This window comes from Danio rerio, chromosome 6 (assembly GCF_049306965.1).
Source record: "Danio rerio strain Tuebingen ecotype United States chromosome 6, GRCz12tu, whole genome shotgun sequence".
Lineage (NCBI taxonomy): Eukaryota > Metazoa > Chordata > Actinopteri > Cypriniformes > Danionidae > Danio > Danio rerio.
The window spans coordinates 16118475-16134333 of record NC_133181.1 but is presented as its reverse complement, the minus strand read 5'-3'; the positions used below and the strand labels follow the sequence as shown (position 1 = coordinate 16134333).

Here is a 15859-nt window from a genome sequence, read left to right as displayed (position 1 = left end):
AATTTTAATACAAAGAAAACATCCTAATCAATTGAAAAACTACTCAAAAATTGCCCCCTTTGAGACTGAGACGTGAATCACCTGAAAGTCATCCCTGAATATTTCTTTTACTACGCTTTACTACTTTTTTTTTTTTTTGTGCCTTTTTTGAACATTTGAGTTTGAGATTTTTGTTCTTTTTTTAATCTATTTTGTTCTGCCATTTTGAAACATTGGGGTGGTCATATTTAATTTAATTTCTATATTAGGAATTAAAACCTTTCTTGGTGTTCTTTGAGCCTACATATGAGTAAAATACTTAAGTTCGTTTAAAAAATGATACTTTAATACTTTTACTCAAGTCTTATTGGAATTGGTGACTTGTAACTTGTAATGGAGTCATTTTACAGTAAGGTATATATACTCTTACTTAAGTATGGTTTTCAGGTACTCTTTACACCTCTGATATATATATATATATATATATATATATATATATATATATATATATATATATATATATATATATATATATATATATATAAAAGAAGAAAATTGTAAAATAAAATGTAAAATACATTTTGAAATGTTTGCCCCAGCAAATAAATATTCCCATTAATCGCTGGTGTTTTTGTAGAGCTGCTTCCTTTAATTCAATACATAAACGACTGAATAAACATAATCATGATTTGACTTGACTAAAATGCAGAGATGCAAAGTTTAGTTACTGAGAGAAAACGCATAGCATATATTTGCATATCCGTCTAAATATTAACCATTACATTACACTCTTGCTCAGGTATTTCAAATTTACCCCTAAAAACATTAGAACTTCACTATTTTTGGGCTTCGAAAAATAAAACAGATTCTGAAGAGTCATCACCAATTTCAGTTATTCATTCGGCACAAAACCAAGTATATTTATGTAAATTTTATGTAAATTTACATAATCCAGGGGTTTTCTTCATCCTGTTAGCTAATGCAGCTTCCTTGAACTTTTAAAAATGTCATTTAATTAAGTTCCTCACAGATCATAAACCAGCACTATAAAATAAACTACAGAATAAAATAAGATGTCAATGTTCCATATAAAGTCTCGAATTGCATAAAAAATTAACATGATAACATAATCCTTTTGCTGCTGAAAATCAGGTCTGTGCGCGATTCACTGAAAGCAGCCAAGGTTATCTTAGTTAATTAAGTCATTTAAAGAGTCAGCGGCCTGCCAACACTTCACAGCCAAGAGGGAGTGGGGAAAAGAGCAAGAGAGAGCCCATCAGGAGACAAGCTGTAATTTTGTTTGACAAGTTGTTTTATGGCCAAAAAGGACTCCATTTCAACCCCTCTGCTCACGTCTTTATTCTAACCTCCTCTATATAAAAAATACTCTTCTGCTTTTCCAACAAAAGGTCATTTTCTGGACAGTGCTCACACAAACACACATTTCAAGATTGGCAGCATCCAGCTAGGTGCAATAAAAAGAAAATAACAGGATGACCAACGTGTAAAGTACAATGGAAGCTTGGTGAATTATTTCAGATCACAAAAGATATGCCTGCAAGTGAAGTTAATCCATGATGGAACAAAACACTGAATGCGAAAACAATAAAACAGAACTGAATTTGGACAAATGTAGTCAAACATGCAGGGATGCACAAAAGCGCACCTATTCTATGTTAAAACTTGTGCAGGAGCCATGAGATGAGATAAAAGCATATCTGAGCTAAGAAATTAGGTGTTAACATTTAATAGATAATGATACAATAGGTTGTTAGATTTGACAGCTTTTAATGAGGCTGGTTTCACTAGAGCTGTTCTCAAGCAAGGATTTTCTTGGTCAATTGTTCATTTAAGATGACTTTCTCAACTGGTACTTTGAGTCAATAAAACACACAGGAAAGCACTAAATGAATACATGTGGCTCCTAATGATACATTGAGGTCTAATTAAACAAAATCAGAAACTGAACATTAATTACAATTTTATTACCCTCAATCTCAAGCCTAGGCAAAATAAATAAATAAATAATAATAATAATAATAATAATAATAATAATAATAATAATAATAATAATAATAATAATAATAATAATAATAATAATACTGTGTTCACAGGTTTAGAGATGCTCAATTAAAGAACAAGTTCAAACAAAAATGAAAATTCAGTTTTTAATTGCTCCCCCTTGTAGCATTCCAATCCCCAGAGACTTTTGTTCATCTTCAGAACACAGTTTAAGATATTTTAGATTAAAGGGCACATAGTTTACCCTTTTTTATGATTTAATATTAATATTATGGTTCTTCAGAGTGTGCCAGTTTAGGTTCAGTTCAACACACAGTTCAGATTTTTTTCTCATAATGTGTTAAAAAGTGTTATTTTGGGGGTAGCTCGCTGTTTTAGGGGCGTGTTGCTTCACATGAAAATTAGTTTCGGCTTCCCGCCTAATGTAACAAGGGGGTGGAGCCAAGAGCTCCCCCGCTCTGTGTTTGCAACTGACAGACAGACAGAGAGAGAAGCGACATGAGTGAGAGAACCAGCATTCAGCTGTACATGTACGCCTCGGACACAGACCAAGCAGAGAGTACAAAATCATTTGTGCTCTGTATACCGTAGTTTACAGCCAACTGTGTGATAGTTTCAAGTTCTGAGCTTGTACAACAAGACTAATAACCACGCACACTGAATTAACTTTGACTGAGGCACCGGATGCACCGCTCGAAGCCGCGACACGGCACACCAGACACTCTCTTAGGCGTGGCTGAAACATGAATTGTCCCAAATCGTTGCGCCACGCAGCGCCATGCATTTTAGTTAAAAAAGCCACCGACTTGAAGTGCCGTTATGTGTACCCTGATAGAAACCTGTTTAGAATTCTAAAATGCATGTTGCTGCAGGTCGCCGAGTGGCGCTTGTGGTGTGCGACCTGCAGGCAAGTTCGTTTTTTTATTTCCAATGGAGAGATGCGCACATGAGGCAACGCGCTTGCACTTTTCCAGCTGCACCTAAGATCACAGAGAGCTTCTGTGTTCGCAAGAAATCCAAACGGCGGAAGTTTAAGGTAGACGCAAAGAAAAGTACACGTTTGCAAACCTACCTAAAGGTACAAACAATAATTTCGATTAGAGCCATAATGTGGAGAATATTAATCTTGTGTTGAGCCCAATGAGCCTTGCATCTAAAAACAGAGCAAGGGTGTTCCTTTAGGGATATCGCTTTGACTCACACGCTGAAAATGGCAGACGTGAAACAACAAACTGAGGATGGTGACGCGCCTGTCAATCAATATTGGTGGGTGGGGGGAACGCACTCTTTTGTTGCGGTCGCTCTGAAAGCCGCTCCAATTTGTCCACCGTTTTTATGTTGTTAAATTGAAAAAAAAGGACTGAGTGTGTTTATATCACCCCAATATGACGGTCTATACACTATACCTACACTTGTCTGTTCACACAGCTTGAAAAGTAGACTTTTCACCATAGGTGCCCTTTAAATCAGAGAGCTCTCTCATCCTTCACAGACAGCAATGGTCCCAAAAGCCTGGTTTATACTTCTGCGTCAAGTGACCGGCGTAACCAACGGCGCATTGCAACGTGCGTGGCTGTGCATTTATACTTCTGAACGCTTCCGGGATGTACAAGTGGCTCAAACTCGCTCATTTTGAGGCAGGAACCGGCGGACCTGCAACAACTTTAACTATGAGGTAAACACAAAACAAAACTTTCCATTAGGAGCTCCTTCGCGGGACTCCACACTTGTAAACAACTGCTCCACTGGGCTCTCGGTCCCGCCCAGACTCATCAGCGCTACCAAGCTGACCAATCACAGAGATTCCGCTACGCATCGTTGCGACGTGTAGTTACATTTTTTGAGAGGTGCACGTCAGCGACGCCAACGGCCATGACGTAGGGCTATGCGTCAGCACCCTAGCATACGCATACGCTTGACGCAGAAGTATAAATCAGCCTTAAATGTCTTAAGTCCAGAAAAAGAATCAAATCTTTCAAAACAATCCATGTGACTTTAGTGGACTAAATGTTGACCAAATGATGAGTTAACCAAGTCATGCAATTTTAAAAAAAAGCTTCTCGTCAAGCAAAGACTGTAATCGTCCTGACCTCAAACATCTTTCTGCAGCAGTTTATGTACAGCTTATTATGAAATATGTGGAATGGTAAATGCAATCACCAAAAGATTAAATAAAACCACAGGAGAATGTCTTGTCTAATAAAGTAGACATTTCTTCCAAGTCACTATTAAAAGGACAACTGACAGCTACAACAACAACTGTCACATCACACTCACAAACTGTTCAACAAATGTCTATATTCATCCGTCAATTCATGCAGCTCACACTCCATGTTGACAAGTTGGCATATTTGGCTATCAGTTAAGTGCAATTAAATCTATGGAGACAACATAATGTAATGGGTTTGACTTAGTAAAACGGTACTTTAGATCTTTATTTAACTAAAAAGCCTCAAAAGTAATTCAGAAACTATATAAAAACCTGCTCATCATAGAAGGCATATTCAATTTGCTGCACATATGGGTTTCTAATATATTTCACAGAACATGTCTATCAACTATGTTACAAGGTCCATAAACCAAGCAAACCCTTTCACAACCACCGCCACTTTCTGATATGCCTCATGAGTTACAATTGATATGGGATATATATTTGCTTAAGATAGTGATATTTACTAAATCAACAGGTCTAAGTTTTCTTTTTAAATCACTATAATACCAAGAATTTGTACACAAGATTACCACTTCCTCACTTTAAACACATTTGGTGGTTTGGTTAACCAACATCAGGTTATGTCTTTTTTTTTTTTTTTTAAAGAAAGAGCCTGTAATGTTTCAGTTACAATTTCTCATTACATTGATAAAAGCTTATTTTCTGACTAGTAACATGCATTGCTAATGTAATTTGAACATTGATAACTCGTATTTTGATAATAAAATTTAACATGGGGACTCTCATTGACATTTTTATTATTCTAAAAGGTTTATGTGCACTGTCATCTCTTTATCAACATTATATTGCATTTTTCCCCACAGTCCAAAGACATGAATGGATAAATCAAATTGGCCGGAGTGTGTGAGTGTGTGTGCAAATGGAGAGTGTGTGGGTGTTTTTCAGCACTGAAGGTTGTGGTCTCAGTTTTGTGTTGTGGCTGAAAGGGCATCCATTATATAAAACAAATGCCAGAACAATAAGTGGTTCATTCTGCTGTGGAAACCCCTGATAGCAGGGAATAAGCCGAAGGAAAGCGAGTGAGTGAATTACATGCATTGATAAAAGACAAATTGGACACAAATGAAATGGACCTTATGGTTTTCTGGAAAGTCTAACTGTATTCTGCAGGGCTCAACAATAAGGACTGCCGGGGGTCAGCGTGAAAGACGTTTAGGACAGTAGACAAAAATCGTTCCTATAAGCACATTATTTTTTTCATAACCTGGTAACAACCAGTACAGCGAAAAAATGGCAACATGACGGCAACATCAAATTATGAGGCTGAAGGAAAATGTCTGTTTCGAAAGGCTTGGAAGCAGACAATTGCATGGGTACAAAATGAAGAACTAAAAAAATACATACATATATACATATATATATATATATATATATATATATATATATATATATATATATATATATATATATATATATATATATATATATATATATATATATACATACATACATACATATATATGTGTGTGTGTGTGTGTGTGTGTGTGTGTGTGTGTGTGTGTGTGTGTGTGTGTGTGTTTTATGTCTGGGTAAAAAAACTACAACTTATTTCCCCTTTGAACACAATATATTTTACTTTTTGAAAGTTTCTAATATTTTGGAGCAGTAAATATGTCAAGCTAAATAATTCAAGTGAATCCTTGACTTCTGCTCTCTTAATTTGTTTCAAAAACACTGATTTCCTTACAATTTAAAATAGCATCTTTGGATTTTTTTTTTCTGCTGAAGATGCTGTTGTCCAACAAAAAAAAAATGTAAATAAAAAAATCTTACTCATACTATAAAAACGGTATTACAGGGATGTTTTGGCGGCTTTAAAACCTTGACTTTTCCAAATTGTGGTATACCTTGAAAATGGTTCTCATCCCGTGCCTACACTCAGATACAGACAAGAAGAGATGAAGGCATGAACAACTTTCTCTAAATCACTGAAAGAGACTAAACTATTTGACAACTGTATTAATTTGGCGATCAGATTTAAGCTCAGAGTCAAAGATAACACCAAGACTTTTTACAGAGGAATGTATTTTTTCAGGAAGCAGTGACAGATTGCCGTTAGAATCTGAACTTTTGACCAAAAACAATCAATTCACACTTGCCCTCGTTCAGTTGGAGAAAGTTATTCGCTAACCAACCCTTCACATCAGCCAAACAATTTAACAAATGGTGAAGGAAGGATTGATTCCCAGATTTTATGGGGAAGTAGATTTGCGAGTCTTTAGCATATAGATGGTAATTTATAGCATGCTTTTCAAAGATTTTTCCAATGGAAGTAAATGGAAAACAAAACATTTAACACTGAATATCTTGAGATGCGACTACTGTGGACGTGCACATTGCAGTATCGATGCTGAAATGATATATTGTGCAGCCCTAATACAATTTGTTTCTTTAATGCTGTTGCTCCAATTATTTTGACACAGAAAGTACCCAAAGTTCAGTGTCTTTCTCAAGGTCTTTTGAGATCACCGCTCAGCATGGGGCTTATTCTGGAGATCCAAAGTTTTAATCATTCCCTGTCAGAAACAAAGAGGCACAGCTCCTGTAATCGTTCCTCCTCACGGTAACTTTTAACAGAGCCTATTTTTGGAGGGCTTCATACTTTTTCCTGGCACCGATGACAAGCTGTGCACTGATGAAATATTGAGATGCTACATTTTCCCAGACTGTTAATAAAATATGCATCATCCACGCTGAGCTGCAAATTGCTCTGTTCCTGCGCTGCATGCGGGGAGAGTACAAGACTATAAAGACAGAGTTTTCTTGATGACAATATAATTTACAGTTTACACACAGTTCTGTACACACTGCTGCTGAGAATTCAATGTTCCAGCACGACTAATAAGAGTGCCCACATTAAAGAGAAGGGAACATTCTTGTAGTTTAAAACAGAGGCAATGTTCTTAGAAATGTACTCTTTGTGTCAGTAGAAGTTTAAGTAACAGAACTTTATGAGTGGTGAGTGTACATGTTGAAAATACTAGGGATGCATGAAATATCGGCAACCATATCGTTATCGGCAGATAAATACTATTTTTAAGATTATCGTTATCGATCCAATGTCAAAATTAGGCCGATATGTTTAAACCGATAAATTACGTAATTCTACAAAACTGCCTGCCTCGCTCATGCTTGTTCAGACTTGTCCAGTGCACTACAATGGAGCTCTCCTCACACTGTTTATTCCTTTAAAGTCTGTCCTTTCTTTGTGTGGTATTACTGTGTGTTATTAACTCAGTAAGTAACCATGCTCCTTACCATCGTAGATATGTTTGATTGACTGCCATTTTGTATTTTGCTTTAAGCCTCAAGAAAAAATTATTACATGTGTAAACATAACAGCAGCAATGCACACGTGCTAAACAACTTGTTGGGTTGTTTGTAATCTAATATGATTATTTGTAATTATCAACACATTGCTTGCCATGTGTTGTTGATGTAAGATTGTATTCATTTTGATAAGATAATTCATAGATTATAAGGAGCGCGCATGAGAGCTGTCACCACACACACACACACACAGATTTGACAGCCTTCACCGCAGCACGGGGGAAAGTTGCACCCTCAACTCGCCGCCACAGTCTGTCTTTATATTATCCTCTGTGTTTGTCATGAAGTCATCTGTGCTCAATGCTCAGGTATCAAAATCTGAATCCAAGGGCAAATCTGCGCACTCACAGCGGTTTATCATAAACTTTTCATCGATCATTTTTCCCGCAATTGACAGCAAGAACGAACGCAAAAGCGTTGTCAGATTGACAAGCAGCAGCTACATGTGTTCAAAAGAATCTAAAACGCCAATAGGATGAATCTATGCAGCATTTTTTAAAGCAGTGGTTCTCAAACTGTGGTACGTGTACCACTAGTGGTACGCAGGCTTCCTTCTAGTGGTACGCGGAGGAATGAAATATGTCATGTACATGCTACACACATTTCAAAATGTATAAAAAAATTATGCATAATATGCCATATATGCCATATAGCCTATATTTTTGAGGTAATCTGCCACGTTTTTTTAACTGTGCAGAGTTGTAGCTGCTTTATTGGGCCTACTACGCTACTGTATTTCAATACTGCACATTTTGGTGGTACTTGGAGAGACAATTTTTTTCTGAGGTGTTACTTAATGAAAAAAGTTTGAGAACCACTGTTCTAAAGTAATACAATCTATATCTAGTTTTTTGCTTTTACTGTGGCTCTGAACTGTCAAAACACCTCTAAAAAAGGCTTTTTCGGACATGACAGATTTGTACACATGTAAATCACTGTAAGAACATTTGAGCTGGTTTTAGTCCTTAGCTCTTTCATTTTCATTTTATTTCAAATATATTTAACTTGTTTGTTAACTAAATTCCATTTTGTTATTTAACTTTTTTTTTTACTATTTTTTTTTTACAGCATGTTAATTTGCTATGAAGAAAAGGAAATCATTTATTTTTTGCATGCCGATTTACGTGAAATCGTGAATATAGGTCTATATTATCACCTTTCAATTTTAAAATGATAGCTTTTTTTGCTTTGAGTATAGACTATTCAGTTCATAAAAGCAGTTCAATCTTTTATGAAGTTAGCTGTATAAAAATGTAACATTTTGAAATATTTATAATTATGGGCCTATACATATCAGCTATTGGCCTCCAAGTCTGAAGAGCTATCGGTTATCGATATCGGCCAAAAAAAAAGATCCATATCGGTGCATCCCTAGAAAAAACTAAATAATTAATAAATAAAAACTAATCATTTTTTCAATAGCCCCTATCACACAGCGATAACAGTAAATATCCGAAATATTTACGGAACCATTTTACTGGTAGATTTAAAAAAGTGATGTTCACAACGTCAAAGCAAGGACATTCCGGATTTTCACACATCCATTCCTAAATACTGGTAAATTCTGACATCATTAACCAGAAATGACCTCTAAACGGCTGCACTTGTATTTATAAACATAGAAGGGGTCGGGCTTTAGTTGATGGTTTCACTTTTATTTAAAGCTTTAGCATTCATGTAGCTGTTTTTGTCCCAGAGACATCCAAAGGCAGAAGCGTGAACCGCAGCTACGTGTTTACATCTTTGACTACATTACAAATTCTGAGGATGGATAAGTATTGTGAACAGGGCTATTAACTTTTTTGATCACCAGCCACTATGGCTAGTAGTTTTCCAATGTTACTAGCGGCAAAAGTCTGTATGTGTCTGTAAGTCTGTAAGTTTTTTTAACGTCATTTATAAATTCAAGTTGCAAATATTTTATTGAAAACCTTTTTAGAAATTATCATCATAGATCATCACTCTGTTACACACTTTTTTTAAGTTTGTTTTTTTAAGATTTTATTTTAATAAACGTAATAGTTCAAAATAATCACGATGCTTACTTTTTTTCTGTCACTGTGTAATTTATTTCCAGGTTAAAAATTCTCAGGGCTTATCATCATAACCTCTGTGTAAACAGATTCTTTACTATCATCTGAGATTGATAGGAAAAGCTCTGAAATGCTGTTTCATGATTAGCAGTTCAACCTCTAATGGGACAAGACTCCTGAGTTTCAAACCTGGAGAGAAAGGATGTTATTTTTGGCAGAGCTGACCTTTAGGATGTTTGATTCACAAATTGATGACTTGTTGCATACAATCAAAAATGCGTTTTGAGGCTTGATTGACATTTTACATTTTTTTGCCAATTAAATGTATAAGTTAAATTCAAAGAATGAATCCCTTCAATCTTTTAGTAAAATTATTACTGATTCTTAAAAGGACACTATAACAATATTAGTATTTATAGATGCACTTACTGGACTAAAGCAACTTCGAGCATGTTTACACAACTAAAGTCAAAACTTTACAAACGAAAAGGCTTTTCCTTTGTGTTTCTGAAAAGTTTTGCAAGAGACAAAATGTTTGTCAAGACAATTCCCGTTTCGTGCTCACATAGATAAAAAAAAACTGCCATAAATGCCATAAATGCTGTATTATTTATGCAAATCCAGTAGTTGCTGATATGTTCTTTTCAGTATTCTGTGACTTACTTTAGTTGTTTTGGTTGTTAAAAGGTCCAGTGAAGTGCTTCGAAATGTGCACTTTTTATTCAATGTTTGACGTAATCTCAATCCAAACATGAAGAAAGGGTGGAACATTAAGTTCTACCCCTTTAAATAAAACAGCCAATAGTGTTGTTTTTCCTCACAGCTCTGCTTGAGCTCAAGCTCATCAACTGAAAAGCAATGAGAAGGGTCTTGAAGGGGGCAGGGCAAGTCAGACTTGATTGGTCAAATTTGGAAGAGAAACTGAAGTAGGAGGTGACATGAAAAAATTGTTGATCCATTTAGTTAGAAGTGACAAACTGCAAGCTTTGGATGTTTATATAACGTTTATATTTTTCAAACTTGAATTTTGTCATTGTTTGGTGCACATTAACTTAGATATCCTTAAAACTAACAATACTCTTTCTAACATCTAAAAAGCTTTAATTTAATATCATGGGACCTTTAAGTACTCATGCAGATTTATGTAATTTAAAAACAGTACCAGTACAGATTTTAAATCATCACTTTGAAATTCATAAAATTTTAAATCATGCACGTTTTTAAAATGTACATTTTCAGGCCCTGTAAAAATGGTCATGCAAAGTAAAGACCAATACTGCTGTTTTTAGCATAAGGGCTGGCTGCACTATTTATCAAAACATTATTGTTATAGCTATAATATTATATGCCATATCTGTATAGCTAAGAAGTGTGCTAATTTTTATTTATTTTATGTGAACGGTACAAATTTGACAAATCAGAAGAGGGCTTATTATCTTTTTACTCATCTCACCTGTAGGTGATATTATGCTGTTGGTTAGACTATAGGCCAAAATCAAACCTGATGCCTGAAAATTTGAAACTAATTAAATAATTAGATCAGAAAAAAAATTGTACCTGCTTATATTAGGATGATCATTAAAAAAAATTATTATTAAAACACAGCTAAAAAAAAATAGCTTTTTTCAGGGGAATTATATATTAAATACTATCTAAGGTATTGGTTTTAAGCCTAGGGCCCAGTGAACCTGTTAAGGCTTTAAAAAAAGACTTGGAAAAGTTTAAAAAGACACAAAAATTTTTTAAGTTATATAACATTTTTTATCTTAAAAACTGGATTATAAATAATAACTATTATTGATTGAAACACTGACTGAATAATTAAAATTAAAAAAAATCCAAGTGATTTTTAACGGTTAATGTAAATAAGAAAAGTAAATAAATGTCTAAATAATTAATTACAAATCTATAATGATTCAGAAAAATATGATTTAACTTTATGTTAACTAAATAATTTGAAAATAACACTTTTTACAAAACTTGAAAATAATTTTAGCAATTATTTATAAATAATTTTTGTTTTTCTTTTCCAAGAACACACACATACATATATAAATATATATATATGACTTTTACATTTTATGCTAAGGGTTCCTTTTGCATGAGAATTATCATTTTTGGCCATCAGTGAAATAAAAAAACATAAAAAAAACATCAGCAAAGACATATGAAATATGCAGAATCACAACTTATATTAATACATTTGCTCTACACACTCCCAGATTTAAAAATTCCTTTCAGAAATATTTATTGCACCTTGTCTGCTCAGTTTAGACATCTGAATGAAGCTAAAGCATTGTTTTAAGTTATATAGCTTTATAAGTTATATTAAGTTATATAGCTATATAGTTAAATAAAATACGAGCCATGAAGCTTATTTATTTAACTTATTTTATTAGAAAGTATAAAAAGATACTTGTAAAAGGGTGTTCAAAATAATGTTTCCTTTTTGATAAATGAACAAAGGAATGAACAAAGGAAAGAACCAACGAAAGAACCAACGAATAAACCAACAACTGAACAAACAAATGAACAAATGAATGAACTAATGAAAGATCCAACAAATGAACCAACGAATGAAAAAATGAATGAACAAACGAACTAACTGTTCTCCCAAATATTTAATTAGATTTTTCAGGGTTAATAATGTGCCATTGTGACCAATTCGGCCAAAACTTACACCCAATTTGATGTGAATGTTTTACTGAGTGTTTGTTTTTTGCAACCATGAAGATGGATTTTACATCATGCATTTACTGTAATAAACGAGACTCATCTTAAACCATGACAGACTCATTTGTGAATGGAAAATCTTGAGTAACCAGCATCGCTAATGTTGCAGACAACAAACATCAGATTCCGTTACAAGATGAAACTGACCAATTTAGCAAAATAATCCTGTTATATTTCATGTATGACCAACCGGATTTCCAATATCGACCGCAGCCCACAAATGAAAATACCAAGGGAAATAGTGCTAGTTCATTATGCTGACCTGCCCGTAGCCAACAAGACAATTACAGGATTCAGAGAAGCAGTCCAATTTTGTTATCTCTGTAATGCACACTGCCTAGAAAACTGGAGAGCGAGCCAGGGATGCTCACTTCCACAGAACTATCATAGGCATGGAGAGGCTGAGTAACAGAATCTAAAAGGAAAAGCAGTCAGGGGATATTAACTGACCAATACTGTATTATGATAAAACTGTTGGATCCAGAAACAACCGGTGACTGCATTAAAACATCATTAAAAAGGAAACAACGTTCAAAATAAAATAAATAAAATAAAATTTAAATACACAAATAAATAATGAAAATAAATAAATGAATAAACAAGTAAATAAAAAAAGAAAAGAAATAAATGAATAAATAATGAAAATAAATAAATAAGCAAGTAAATAAAGTAAGAAAATAAATAAATGAATGAATAAATAAATAATGAAACATATTAAAAAGAATTATGAAAATATACAAATAAATTAATTCATTCATTTATTGATTTTCTTTTTAGCTTAGTCCCTTTATTAATCTGGGGTCGCCACAGCATAATGAACAGCCAACTTATCCAGCATATGTTTTACGCAGCGGATGCCCTTCCAGCAACAACCCAACAATGGGGAAACATTCATACACAGTTACTCACACACAAACACTGTGGACAATTTAGCCTACCCAATTCACCTATACCGCATGTCTTTGGACAGTGGGGGACACCGGAGGAAACCCACGCGAACACGGGGAGAATATGCAAACTCCACACAAAAACGCCAACTGACCTAGCCAAGGCTCTAACCAGCATCCTTCTTGCTGTGATGAGAACGTACTACCCACTGCGTCACCGTGCAGCCCCTTATATAAATAAATTAATTAATTAATAATGAAAAAAAAAATTATATATATATATATATATATATATATATATATATATATATATATATATATATATATATATATATATATATATATATATATATATGTATATGTGTGTATATATATATATATATATATATATATATATATATATATATATATATATATATATATATATATATATGTGTGTGTGTGTGTGTGTGTGTGTGTGTGTGTAATATATTATGAAAATAAATAATAAAAATATATATAAATAAATAATGAAAATAAATAATGAAAATAAGTAAATAAAGATAAATAATGAAATAAACAAATAAATGAAAATAAAAAAATTATAAAAATATAAGTAAATAAGCAAACAAGTAAATAAATAAGTAAATAAATAAATAATGCAAATAAATAAATAAATAAACAAACAAACAAACAAACAAAAACTTGGCTTAAAGTTAATGGGCCCAAGTGTTAAATGTCACAAGAAATGCATACAGGGTTGAAAGGAGAGTAGGTAAACAATGACAGGACTTGAACTTTTGGACTAACTTTTTATGCATAGACAAATAACTATTACAAATATTATCTCTATTGTATATTTCAAATACAGATCAGCTTAAAATTTGCAGTTTATATATATATATATATATATATATATATATATATATATATATATATATATATATATATATATATATATATATATATTAGAATGTCAATCCAACTATTAGAATATTAAGTAAAGCAGATTTTAATTAAAGTAGAAAGTAGTTATTAAACAAAGATCAACATAAGATGTTGTAAATTTACCACTGGTATATATAAAAACTTAATTTTTGAGAAATAATATGCATTGCCAAGAATGCATTGCCATTTAGGCAACTTTAAATATGATTTCCCCTAAATACACAAATTTGTTTTTTAACCTCAAAAATCGTTTCCTCTTGGACAAATATTGTTTATCAACAGAAAACTTATTTATGCCTCTTTTAGATTATGTGCAAATCTTATCTTTTTCTCTTTTTCTCAAAATTGACCCTTGCTACTGGATTGGTGGTCTTGGGTCACATATAATTCAAATAATGTTACATTTTATGCGTACATTTTTGGAATCTGATTACATAATGCAGATTACATGTAATCAGTTATGACCAAGCATTGTTATTGCTGATATTTTGCACAGAGGAGAAACATTTCAGTTTTTGAAGTCTATCTTTACAACCATACAAAACAATACTCAAATATTAAGGTGCATTAATTTAATTGTGCAGTTACCATGAAAAAATATACTTAAAATAAAACTATTTCAGTATTCATCTGCTGTTGATTCATTTACTTTTTAAGTAACCTCCATAAAAAAGGCTAGAACAGACTAACAAACAAAAGAGCACTTCATAGGAAAAACACTTTTCAGCAATCACAGAAGAGCCCACCATAACCAGCCATCAAAAACATCCCCATGCACTCAACAGATTGCAGCGGTTGTTACATTAGCACAGCGCGTAAAATGTTTTACTACAAGCACAAAATTAAATTATAAACATCTGCTAAAGGGTGTTTCACAGTGTCAAAGATAAACTAACAAGAACAACACTGACTGAAAGTCAGCTGGTCGCGGTGCCATAACAACAGCTATGCGCTTTGAATCTCAAGGAAAGATTCGAAGACTCGACTCTCTCTGACCTCGCTGCTATTGTACTGGCACACAAAAGCTTCATTCAGCATTAAAAACCAGCGGCAAATTCAGCAGACGTATTCACTGTGGGTGACTTTAAAAGTCTTATGCGAGGACAAAAATCCTTTAAATTATACTTTCGCTTTTTGGCTTGACTTTCTTTTTCTCTCGAAACCTCTACTAGAGTGCAGCGCGAAACACCGAATGCACCTCCTGTGAAGCTGCCACACACGCTCGCTCGCGCACCAACTTTACGCTCTCGCCGTTCTTTACCTTTACAGGTTGCCTCAGGACGAATCTGGAGAAGCGAAGAGAGGCGGGTGGAAACAGCCTTTATTCCCGGTTAGCCTCGGCGTGGGTACATGCAGAAGAGAGCGCTGGAAAATCCCGTTCAGCGTGCTTTTCGTTGTCCTCAGTCCTCCGTTCGCAGGCCCTGTAGGAACTCCGCTGCAGCTCTCGCTCGCTCTCCCTGCTGCTCAACCCAGCGCTGCTGACGTCACCGCTGCCAGGGCTGGACTGTTCGTGGTTCAAAAGCGAAAAGCAATTACAAGATTTATTCATTGTCAACACAATGTTGTCAATGTGTGTCCTTATTAATATTACCAGTGATATCCTGCCCACACTTCAACCATCCCAGGGATCCCCTCTCAAAAATAAAGGGACAGCTGTCTCTGGTGCGATACCTTGTGCTTTTAGGTTCTTTTAGTTAATGTGTGTGTACTATCCC

The 15859-nt window shown here is 34.1% G+C and overlaps 1 protein-coding gene across 2 annotated transcripts in view; it reads right to left on the bottom strand.

The window, feature by feature from the left end:
• Positions 1-15583, bottom strand: part of nck2b (NCK adaptor protein 2b) — a 98629-nt gene extending 83046 nt beyond the window's left edge. For both annotated transcript variants that reach the window (XR_012407313.1, NM_001003492.2), the window contains exon 1: positions 15406-15583. The gene's annotated coding sequence lies outside the window, so the exon portion shown is untranslated. The remainder of the gene's footprint in view (positions 1-15405) is intronic.
• Between the last annotated feature and the right edge of the window lie 276 nt (positions 15584-15859).